Here is a 12322-nt window from a genome sequence, read left to right on the forward strand (position 1 = left end):
GGAAAAATGGAAGAAACCTCGGGAAAGGCAGTTCAAAGAGAGACCCCTTTCCAGGTAGGTTGGGCGTGCAGTGGGTGTCAAAAGTAGGGGGTCAATACAATACAATATACAGAACAGAACAATTCCTTAAGACAGCATAATAATAAAAATTTTAGAAGTACGGTTTCACAGTAGATGATTATAGTAGTAGTAGTAGATTTATCAAAGCAAGACCCTGTGATGGACTAGCAACTTGTTCAGGGCTGCTTCCAGTCTTGCACCGAGTACTGCTGGGATGGACTGTGACCTCTGTGACCCTGAATTGGACTCATCATGTCTTAGAATTGAGATTAGATTATAAATGTAATATTCTGTCTATTTTGATATTTTTGTGTAGTTTTGATGAAATGGAGACTATACTACCAATATAAAATAAGAAGCAGTTTAAAATTTGAATATTAACTTTTAAAAACTGGAATTAACCCAATATTTGGTACCAGATGTTTATACCAAGATTTGTAGATATTGATACCCCATATAACCATTTGAAGAGTAATTTGTTTCATGGTTGTGGACTGCCAGTTGCCAGGATACTATGCATCAACTTAAGAAGGTTTTGCAAGTGCCACCCATTCTGGTGCTAACAAATCCACAGCTCACTTTCCAGGTAGGCACTAATGCCTGCAATATAGCACCCGGAGCATTTCTCACTAAGAAAGAGGATGATGAAGAAAAGTTTGCTGCTTGTGCATTAAGATGTTTGCAAGGAAGAGAACTACATTATTCTACCACCAAGAAGGAGTGTCTTGCAGTATTGTGGGCAAAACTAAAATGGGTCCATTACATGAAAAGATTTAAATTTGATGCATACAATAATCACAGTGCTTTTCCTTGGGCCTTTAACTGATCAAAGACTTTATCTCACCTTACCAGATGGGTACTTAGACTTCAGGCATTCATTTTCAATATGTTATATAGGAAAGGCTGAAGCAGCATCATGCCAGATGCTCTTTATAGAATACTGTGATGCGGAGACACATCCCCAAAAAACAAGGGTGTCCAACTTCGGTCCTGGTGGGCCTCAGTGGCTGCTGGTTTTCATTCTAACCAATATGACTGAGAAAGTGAACCACAGTTTAAAACTATGATCTCCTCCTATGTAGAAAACCATCATTGGGGATTTGACAGATGGCTGCCAGAACTTTGATATCTAGGCGCAGTGGTAGCATCTACTGCCTCAAAGTAAAGAGATCATGGGTTCACGTCCTGGGTCCTTCCTGTGTGGTAGTGCTTTGAGTAGTTAGAAATTATTATTAGTAGTATTATTAACAAGTATCGTAAGGGATAACAATTTCCAAAACAGTAATAATATTACAGTTACTAATCCAAATAATATTGCATTACCAGAATGCATGATGAAAAGGACTTTTTTGAATTTGAGGCAGATCCTAAGGACAGCGGTTTGGCAGAAAAAGAAGTTATGGACTATTTGATTCCATAAGGTTATGAGGTTGATACTCTAAACCAGTTCTCAAATATCAAAAACATGTATATGAAGTACAACACTCCAACCCCAACTAACGCACCGGTGGAGCGGGTTTCCAGTTTAGGAGGTTTAGTGGTCACCCTGAGTAGGAACAGATTGTCTTATAAGAGGTTTGAGAAGCTTGTGTTAATCAGATTAAATCATTGTTTCACTTCTGAACATTGGGACCATGTTTATTATGTCAGACAGAGGTAACAAAACCGGAGGCTGGACATGATATCAGTCTAAACATGAAGCAATGTTTAATGTTTTGTAAATGTTTGGTAAAATCGTTAAACTTTTTTTCTACTGTGAGAATACTGTAGTTAAAAAGTTGGGAGAGAATAGTATGTTAATTTATATATTGTGAGACTTGCCCGGACACCACCAGTCGGAGACCACATCTTTATAAAAGTCACACGTTTATTATTCATTAAATAAACACAGTCCCAAAACACCACACAATGCATAAAGCAATAATCACCCAATAATCTTTTTTTTTTTCTCTCAGTCCTTGGCCGCCAATCTCCTCCTGGGAGCTTCGTCCTGCTCCCTCTCCCGACTCTAGCTCCCAGATTGCTGGGAGGCGGCGCCTTTTATTCCTGCCCGGATGTGCTCCAGGTGGCTGATGACGATCTTCCGGCAGCACTTCCTGGTGTGGCGGAAGTGCTGCCCTTTGCCCCGGAAGCACTCCGGCGCCCCTGGAGGTTCCTCCGCCATCTTGACAAGTGTGGCGGAAGTAATGTTCTCTCAGCTTCTAGGAGGCTTAAGATGCCCCCTGGCGGTGGCCACGGGTCCCAAAGAGTTGGAAAGTTTCTCCTCCTCTCCCGTGGTCCTCTCCTGTTCCAGGACGGTTGTGTCCTCCTGACCCGGAAGCTTTTACTGCCACCTTCCGGACCTTTTAGGCGTCCCGGCCGGGTAAGAACCCCAGCCGTCTGTGACAATATTTATAAGTTTTCATACAGGCTGCAGTGTTTGTGGTTATGCAGTTTGATTGTTGACTCCTTCTCTATAAGGTTAATTGTTCCAGTAAAGTGAGTTTATTTTTAAAAGAAGCTAGTTGTATGACCGAATTATGGTGGGGATTGAAAGTAATATAGCAACAAGTAATGTAAATAATTACTTTTGGAACTAAGTAATAAGTAAAGTAATATTATTACTCTTTAAAGTAACTTATTACTCTTCCTGAGTAACTTGCCCAGTAATGACTATAACTTAGCCTAGCAATCTATGGTCATAACTCCTGATCTGCAGCTTTAGAATACCAATTAACAGGCCCCTTGGAACAACTCTTAAATCAAACCACAGCACCAAATACCAGACTATACCTTACAGTTACATCAACAGCTGCCCAGACAAGCTAGGTAATATAATGAATGTCATAAATGTGTACAGATTAAGGCTGTGACATGGTCTAGATATTAGCCTACCATCTCTCCAAAGTCTTATCGCACTATTCAACGAAATCAGGACCCAAATGGGATTGGCCCAGCATTACAGAGTTAAATGGCACTAACCTTGGCCCTATTCTTGCAGTTAACATAAAACCCTATTTTCATCTTCTTTTCCCTGAGAGGATGGTGGTTATCATACGGTGCCGTGACCTTGATGCAAAATGGTAACAACTATCCACTTTACCAATTAATTTTTTTCCCATAATAATGGTATGGAATGTATTCTGTGATCAAATGCTCCAGAATATGAGTTTTAATTATCCAAAATAAAGCAGAAATAACTATTTACAGCTTTATAAACAGGAAGTGTTATGTTACAGCCAGGATTTGCTCCCTTGCTTATGTTAATTTTCTGTTTTAATGGTTATTTTTGAATGATTATGTTTCCTTTGTTTTTGTTTAACTTAATTGGAATATGTTGTGTTGAGTCACTATTTAGTATTTAGGCATTGTGCATTTATGTTGTTTGATTATGTTCCTTGTATTCTGTAGGTGAAACCTTAAGAGGCGGGGCCACCTTGAAGTCAATACTAAGGAACCACCCTCTACCTTTATATTCAGGTTGTAGAGATGTATCCCCTTAGAGTGTCATTGAAGTTTGTGAAGTAGATACCTTTCAATTATAAATAATATTGGATTTTCTGATTTTTAGGGGAATTTTTTCAACTGGTTATTGGATTTTGCTATTGAGTTGTGAATTTGGATATGTTTGCCTTGGATTGCTTTTTTAGGCATATCATTTTGCCTAACTTTTCCCATATTATGCTATGTTTTGTTTCTGTTAAGAAAGTCTTTGACTATAAAGAACATGTTTTTGGTTTTTGTCCTTCAAATCAAAAGGTTTCACAGTTTTCCTTTCCTTTGAGAGGCATTGTGAACTCAAGCTACCTGGTTTGTGGCCTGTTTTTAGAGCAGACCAATTAGGTTATGGTTTGCCCGTTTTGTGTATTTTCTTGTCTGTGCCCTCTTGCATGCTTCATAGCATTGCAGGAAGCACCACATTGAAATAATTTCTAAACCCAAATTCTGTTTATGAAGTTCAGGTGGATATTCATGTTATTCATATTTCTTGTTATTGTCTTTCTCATTTACTTTTTATTAAGAAAGTAGTTGTCAGTCAGTTATTCAATCTCAAACTCACTTATTTCAAGGAAGTTTAAGGAGCCAAAGTCTATCCGGGCAGTACAAGGTGGGATTGAGAGCACAGTCCGGTCACACACACTCACACCTGGGCCTTTTTGATCTTTTTAGATAGCCTGAAAACCTTTGGGGATGACTAAGAAAACCAGAGTACCTCAATTCAAACACAAAGAAAAGATTCTAAGGTGTTCTCCTGTTTATGGGTTTGCTGTTATGGCTTAAAGAAAATAAAACTTCCCAGAGAAATATTGGGTTTAGCTATGAATCCAGGGTGTCATAATCTTCATGGTGTTGTGATGTTTATACATTATTTTAAATTTCAGAAAGTTGTTAAAACATTTTTTCAGAAAAATATGGTATTCCCCAACATTTCAGCTTAATCGGTTCAACAATGCCCATTGGTTTTACCCATTGAGAGTGTTCATCAGTGCCTTGTAGATACATTCATTTTGAATAGAGCATTAGTAATTGCTCCTAGTTTATTATTTTCTATGAAAAGACAATGTTATAAATGTACAGTCACATTAACTTACTACTTTAATAAACATAATTTCTCAGGTGAGACAGTGTTCAGCCATTTATAAGGCTGTCCACGTGCCTCAAACAGATTTTGTATTCCAGGAAAATTATAAACGTGTTCTACCTTTAGGTGATTTCTTGTAATCTTGAGATCTGCAGTGTATGTATGAATAAATATAAATATCTGAGCAGATGCAAATGATGGTTATTTGAAAAAAGGAGTGTGCTTAAACGGAAGAACTTATTTTACTGAACTTAAAATAAGTTACTGAACTTATTTTATATTTGCATTATTAAAAAGAACTTTTAGTATGTATTATAGGCATTGTCTTTACTTTTTACTAACAAAGTCCTAAAGGATGAAAACAATTTAACAATGAACATTGATATATCTCAAGCAAAACATCCAACCAACATATTAATGGTAAAAAAATTGTAATGGTGATGACATTTTGTTGTAATCCATCACATTAATAGCATTCATTAAAATGCTTCATTGTGTCATATTATTTTTTAATAGAGTGTGCTTATTTAGGGACTGCATCTACATTTAATTCTTTCGACTGGAAGTAATATGAAAATGTTTTGAAATGGAATATTGTTAAAATATATGTAAATTTCGCCAAACATATTCTACACATAGTTAAAATCCAGTAAAAATGTGGTGCATTGAAAAATACATTTTAAGTATGTCATATTTTCAGAATTCTTTCTTACATTAATTTATTTTATATTTCCAAATATTTAAGGGAGTGACAACTGTTTAAAGAATGATAAATAATGAAGACATTAAACTTTTGGCTACGAAATTTTAGAGCAGCAGCTATTTTAATAACACTGTAACACAATGTGATTGAAAATAATTAATGATAGATTGAGATATGCAGCTGTTTGATTATATTCCTCTCTAAGTAAAGCCTTTGAGATTCAAACATTAAATTGACTTTAAATGATTAAATATTTAATTAATTAGCAGTTAACAAAAGCAAGTAAAGAGCATTAATATTTAATTTAAAATGGATCAAGATGGATCTCTATAGTGATGAAGTCCACAGTTAAACATATTTTATTCTAATTTTATCATTTTCCAAATGTATCCAGCATGTAAACAGTACTGTATACTTTAAAATGGGGAAACATTGTATAATTCATATTTGTTTATTTGCATAATTATGTTAAATATATATGGTTAAGTATCTAATTAGCTCTTTAAAGTTAGCCCTATTGTTTAGGACCCGCCGGCATGATGGAACAATAATGTAAAGTAACAAAAATGCATACAATCATTCATTTTGTAATTGCTATAATTAAAGTACAATGTTTTGCCATTAAAATGCCATATTGCCTACCCTGATACCATACTGAAATATGTTATTTCTTCCCACAAAGATGGCCGAGTTTCTGTATAATGGCAGCACCTGCTTCCAGTTTGGCCTTCTTGAACATCTTGATTTAATTGTGTACAATTTGTAGGACAGATTATTATTTACTAAATGAGAGGAGTGTTTCAACTTTCAAATGACACCACTTTCCACTTTCTGTGTTTTCTTCTTTATATTTAACAATTTCTTCTTTTTTTTTTGCAAAGTTGCTTTTGAATCTTGGCAATATTGGTGTTGCAATTTGGATACAGAATATAATTTCTTTAGCAACTACAATATATATGTTCTGCAGTAAAATGTGGCCTTTATAATTATACATAGAAATGTATGATATGGAAACTTACTTGAAAACTAAAAATATTACATGTAGATATTTCTTAACAATTTTTCTGTTGTTCTTGATACCTTTAGTGATACTTGTATAGTGTTTGGAAGCTTATTCCAACATCTATGGAAAAATGATTAACAAGTGCATTTTTGGTTAAAGCGTTACTGAGTTTTGCAACATATTTTTCTGTAACATATGTGTATAACACAAGCAATTCTATAGTTGTAAAAATTCTGACAGAGAAATGTCTGGGGGTAGAACATGAATGTTGAGTGAAGGATGATGACGTTATAGCCAGTTAAATCAAAGTAGCAGAAAACAAGTAAAAATGAGGCTCAGTTTAAAGGTTACTTGGAAAAAGTATGCCTTTGTTGTACCTTACCTGATTGAGTTGTTTCCCAAATTTGAAATTAAATTTCTTTCACTGTGTTATCTCATCTGTAAATAATATTGTTATGGCCAAGTTGTTAAGGGATCTCATTTTAAATTCTCGACCAAGAGAGAAAGAGTTCACTTTATGAGAAAACCAAAAACTTGACAGAGATCAAAACATGAAACAGTATATAAGTGTCTAGTGTCACAAGTCACGCTCATGTGACAAGCAATGAGTGACGTTGCTATTAATAACATGGCTGCACATAGGAAAAGAGCACAAAACCAATACCAAACTGGCTACATAGCAATGTCACTCAAAAAACCAATGAAAATAAATACATCAAAAGTAGTAAAATTCAATAAATATAATGCAAATAATGCATAATGACCTCACATGTACAGTTCTGACAGATGTAAGAACAACAGTTGCTAAGAAAGAGGACAATGAAGAGAAAGTGGGACGAAACGTTGTTATAATTGCTCTTAGCTATGTAAAAAGCTGTAGTGCTTTAGCATCCTTTTAACAGGTTCTTTATTCTCCTTTGTCAGTCAGTCAGTCATTTTCCAACCCGCTATATCCTAACACAGGGTCACGGGGATCTGTTGGACCCAATCCCAGCCAGCATAAGGCGCAAGATAGGATCAAACGCCGGGCAGGGTGCCAGCCCACCGCAGGGCACACACACCCACCCACCAGGGACACACTAGGGACAATTTAGGATGCCAATGCAGCCAACCTCCATGTCTTTGGACTATGGGTGGAAACCGGAGCCCCCTGGAGGAAACCCACGCAAACAAGCGAACCCAGGTCTCCTTACTGTAAGGCAGCAGCGCTACTACTGTGCTGCCCCTTATTCTCCTTTATATTTACCTATAATATTGCACAAAAGAGAAGGTGATTCCTGATTAAAAATATTTATATTGAGATATGGCAATTTATTTTTGTCTATGCTAACTGTTGCTATTTTAACTCTGGATTCGGTGAAAGCTTTATGTTGTCTGTTTGCTGTAAATTGCCAACTGGATCCAGCTGGCTTTTAGAAAACAGATTTCAAGGTCTTTTCAGCCTGCTCTGAGGTTCAGGTTTATAATACAAAAAAAAAAAAATAGGTTTACCATTCTGCTAGAGAATCTGAATCAGAGGTCATAAGACATGACATAAAAGACTCCCAATTGGAGTCATACATTTCTTTCTAATTTGTAACCACCAAACAAAAAAGTGACATATGTTCATGTTCAAGTTCAAGTCTCAGTATATTTTTTTTCTTTACTGTAAAGGAAATCTTGATCACTTCCAAGTACAATTGAACTGAAAATAACTAGAGAACCCAAAATGTTCTGATAAACAGCTTTAACTCTTAAAAATAGATCCTATAATTCTCACTCTTATAAATCAAATTTTACATTCTAAAAATTATTTACTATAAGTACTTATATTACTTTTTTGATTTTTTCTGTAAGTTACAGCAAGGTTAGTAAATACTTTGTAACATGCTGGAAGACAGCAGGTGTGACCAATATTTCTGACAGAGAAAAAAAAAATTTGACGTAAACATTGTTTTCATTGTGTGTCCACTGTCTGAAAAAAGAAAAAATGACAGTTTTATTTTTATATTCTACAATAGGCATCTCATGACTCAAAGTTTCCTGAAACATACAAAGTCGAATCACATGTATATACGGTGTAAAAGGATTTCACTCGACACACTTAAAAAGGTTTGGCGCAGCCACCCGTATATTATTCCTGGCTGCAAAAGAGTCTTTGAAAATACAGAGATGTTCTTTATCTCGAGTCCAAAACAAAACTGAAGAAGGGTTGACAAGATGGCAGCTTTTAAGGAATAGGACAGGAAGTGATGTAAGTGGACCGGAAGACGTGTTTCTCCATTAGTCAGCCATAACTGGAAGTGATATTCTTCTAGGCACCGGAACCGGAAGTGACGTCATCTGTTTTAAATCTGACAGGTTTTCCCGCAGCTGGTCTGTAGAGGTAACAAGAGAAGGTTTAGTGGACCCCGCCACCCCCTGACCTGGCTTGGAATTACCTTTGCTTGGTCCATACATTGGTTCACTCTTGCGACGTGTGGATTGGACTCCCTATGCAAGGCCATCTGTAATGGCGCATGGTCTGTCACAAGAGTGAATTCATGCCCCAAGAGGTAATATCTCAGCTGAGTAATCGCCCATTTAATCACCAAAGCTTCCCGCTCCACTGCTGCATACCTGGTTTCACGATCCCGTAGTTTCTGGCTCAGGTACATAATGGGGTGTTCCACTCCATCGATACTTTGGCTCAGCACGGCTCCTAGACCTGCGTCCAAAGCGTCCATATGGAGAATGAAAGGCATAGAAAAGTCTGACGCTTTCAATATAGGAGCTGAGGTAAGGGCCATTTTCAGTTCACTGAATGCAGCCTCTGATGTCTCATCCCATACCACGTGATTTTTCCGGCACCGCATGCAAGTGGCAGCCATTTCAGCAGCTCCGTGTATGACTTTATCTTTTTACCTTTTTTTTCTCTATTTCACTGATCACTTCTACCACTTTCTTTTATGTGGAATCGCTCCCTGGACACTTTTTACTATTTTTACTACTTGACATGGATTTTTACACTCCGAGACTCGCCTATTCAAGTAGTCAACTTAAAGCACTGAGAAGAAATGTTCACGCCGGTGTGGTTCCCTATTTACCTGACGAGGTAAGAAGACGATATCAGACGATGGGCTGTGCTGGTGAGAAATGTCAGAACCTACAGAGAATGCAGCTTGCTGTGTTTTAGTGAAACGTGACTAACAACTACCATCCCAGATGCTAACGTGGAACTACCCGGGTTTAGCACAGTTAGAGCGGATAGAGACGCAAGTACCTGCGGGAAGAAGAAAGGAGGAGGACTCGCTCTCTATGTCAATACAAAGTGTGTGCAACTCAGGACATGTAAACGTTAAAATCTCCAGTTGCTGCAGGGACATCGAACTGTTGGCCGTAGGTCTGCGCCCCTATTACTTGTCCAGGGAGTTTGGACACGTGATTGTTGTTATTGTTTACATCCCCTCAAGCGAACGCGGAGATAGCGAGTAACATCATCCATTCCGCAGTTGCTAAGTTACAAACGCAGCACCCTGAGGCACTTGTGCTAATCTCTGGAGACTTTAACCAGTAACGCTGGATAAAACATTAGCTGCCTTCTTCCAGTATGTATATTGTACACGGGGAAATAGGACTATCGACCTACTGTATGCAAATGTTTAAGATGCATACAGCGCCACCTCGCTGCCTGCGCTTGGGAAAGCAGATCATAACCTGGTTCTGCTTCAGCCTCACTACAAACCAAGAGTGAGGGCGCTACCTACAACCACACGGTCATTCAGGAAGTGGTCCCCTGAGGCAGAGCAGACTCTGAGAGACTGCTTTGGAACTACAGACTGGGATATACTGCTGGGGTCACATAGTGAGAACATTGAAGAGGCTGCTGACTGCGCAACTGACTACATCAACTTCTGTATGGACATTGTAGTTCCAGTAAGAACAGTACGCTGCTATGCTAACAACAAGCCATGGATTACAAGTGACATCAAAGGCCTTTTGAACCAGAAGAAAAGGGATTTTAAAGGTGATCAGCATGAGCTCAATCGCATGCAGAAGAAACTCCGAGTCCAGCTCAGGGCAGCGAAAGAGCAGTACAGGAGAAACCTGGAACAGAAGTTGCAGAATAACAGCATGAAGGAAGTGTGGGATGGGATGAAGATTATCACTGGCTGCAGCACGAAGCGGGGTGCCACCATCGAGACAGACGTGGAGAGAGCAAACCAAATGAACAACTTCTTTATAGGTTTGATCACCCTAACCCACTCTCACCTCAGTACTGCATCCTCCAACCATCCTTCTGTTGATACCAGCATAGGTGAATTACAATTACAGCAGCCCATGTGAGCAGAGAGCTGAAAAGACTTCATGCCAGCAAAGCAGCGGATCCAGATGGTGTATCGCCACGACTGCTGAAGGCCTGTGCATTGGAACTGGGGAGTCCTCTACAGCGCATCTTCAGCCTGAGCCTGGAACAGGGAAGAGTCCCGAGGCTTTGGAAAACATCTTCCAAAAGACTTCCAATACAACTCGGAGTCCTGCCACGTGCAAAAGTTCGCTGATGACACTGCTATAGTGGACTGCATCAGGAGTGGGCAGGAGGAGGAGTACAGGAAGCTAATCAAAGACTTTTTTAAATGGTGCGACTCAAACCACTTACACCTTAACACCAGCAAGACCAAGGAGCTGGTGGTGGATTTTAGTAGGCCCAGGCCCCTCATGGACCCTGTGATCATCAGAGGGGACTGTGTGCAGAGGGTGCAGACCTATAAATATCTGGGAGTGCAGCTAGATGACAAATTGGACTGGACTGCCAATACTGATGCTCTGTGTAAGAAAGGTCAGAGGCGACTATACTTTCTTAGAAGGTTGGCGTCCTTCAACATCGGCAATAAGATGCTGCAGATGTTCTACCAGATGGTTGTGGCGAGTGTCCACTTCTATGTGGTGGTGTGCTGGGGAGGCAGCATTAAGATGAAACACGCCTCACGCCTGGACAAACTTGTTAGGAAGGCAGGCTCTATTGTAGGAGTAAAGTTGGACAGTTTAACATCTGTGGCAGAGTGACGGGCATTAAGCAAACTCCTGTCAATCATGAAGAATCCACTGAACAGTGTCATCTCCAGGCAGAGGAGTAGCTTCAGTGACAGACTTTTGACACAGTGTTGCTCCACTGACAGACTGAGCAGATTGTTCCTCCCCCACACTATGCGATTCTTCAATTCCACCCAAGGGAGTAAATGCTAACATTACTCAAAGTTATTGTCTGCATTTACATGCATTTTTATTTCTATTTAATTTAATATATTTTTTTTGTATCAGTATACTGCTGCTGGATTATGTGAATTTCCCCTTGAGATTAATAAAGTATCTATCTATCTATCTATCTATCTATCTATCTATCTATCTATCTATCTATCTATCTATCTATCTATCTATCTATCTATCGATTAGGTTTCCCCTTCTTTGTGAGATTTGTCAAGGGCGTTTCTCTCAGAAAAATGAGGTACAAACCGACGATAGTAACCCGCCAAGTCAAGAAAGGCCTGAATCTGCCTCTTGTTTATCGGACGGGGCCAATTCATAATGGCATTTATTTTAGAACACTGTGGCCTCACCATACCCCGGCCCACTAGATAGCCTAAATATTTGGCTTCAACCAATCCAAAGTAGCATTTCTTTGTATTAATGCGAAGACCAGCTTTTGCTAGTGACCGCAATACAGCTTGAACCTGCTTGTAAGTGTTCTTCCCAAATGTTGGAATAGATGACAACGTCATCCAAGTAGGCAGCACTATATGAAGCACTTTGCCCACCAGATGTTGGAATGTTGCAGGTGCCCCATGTAATCCAAATAGGAGAACATGATATTGCCAGTGCCCGCTAGGAGTGCTAAACGCTGTCTTTTCCTTAGTGAAGTCCATTAAGGGAACCTGCCAATACCCCTTTGTCATATCCAAAGTAGTCAAGAATTTAGTGTTACCTAGCCTCTCGAGGAGGTCATCCACTTGTGGCATGGGATAGGCGTCGAATTGGG

The sequence above is a fragment of the Polypterus senegalus genome, chromosome 15 (assembly GCF_016835505.1).
Source record: "Polypterus senegalus isolate Bchr_013 chromosome 15, ASM1683550v1, whole genome shotgun sequence".
Lineage (NCBI taxonomy): Eukaryota > Metazoa > Chordata > Cladistia > Polypteriformes > Polypteridae > Polypterus > Polypterus senegalus.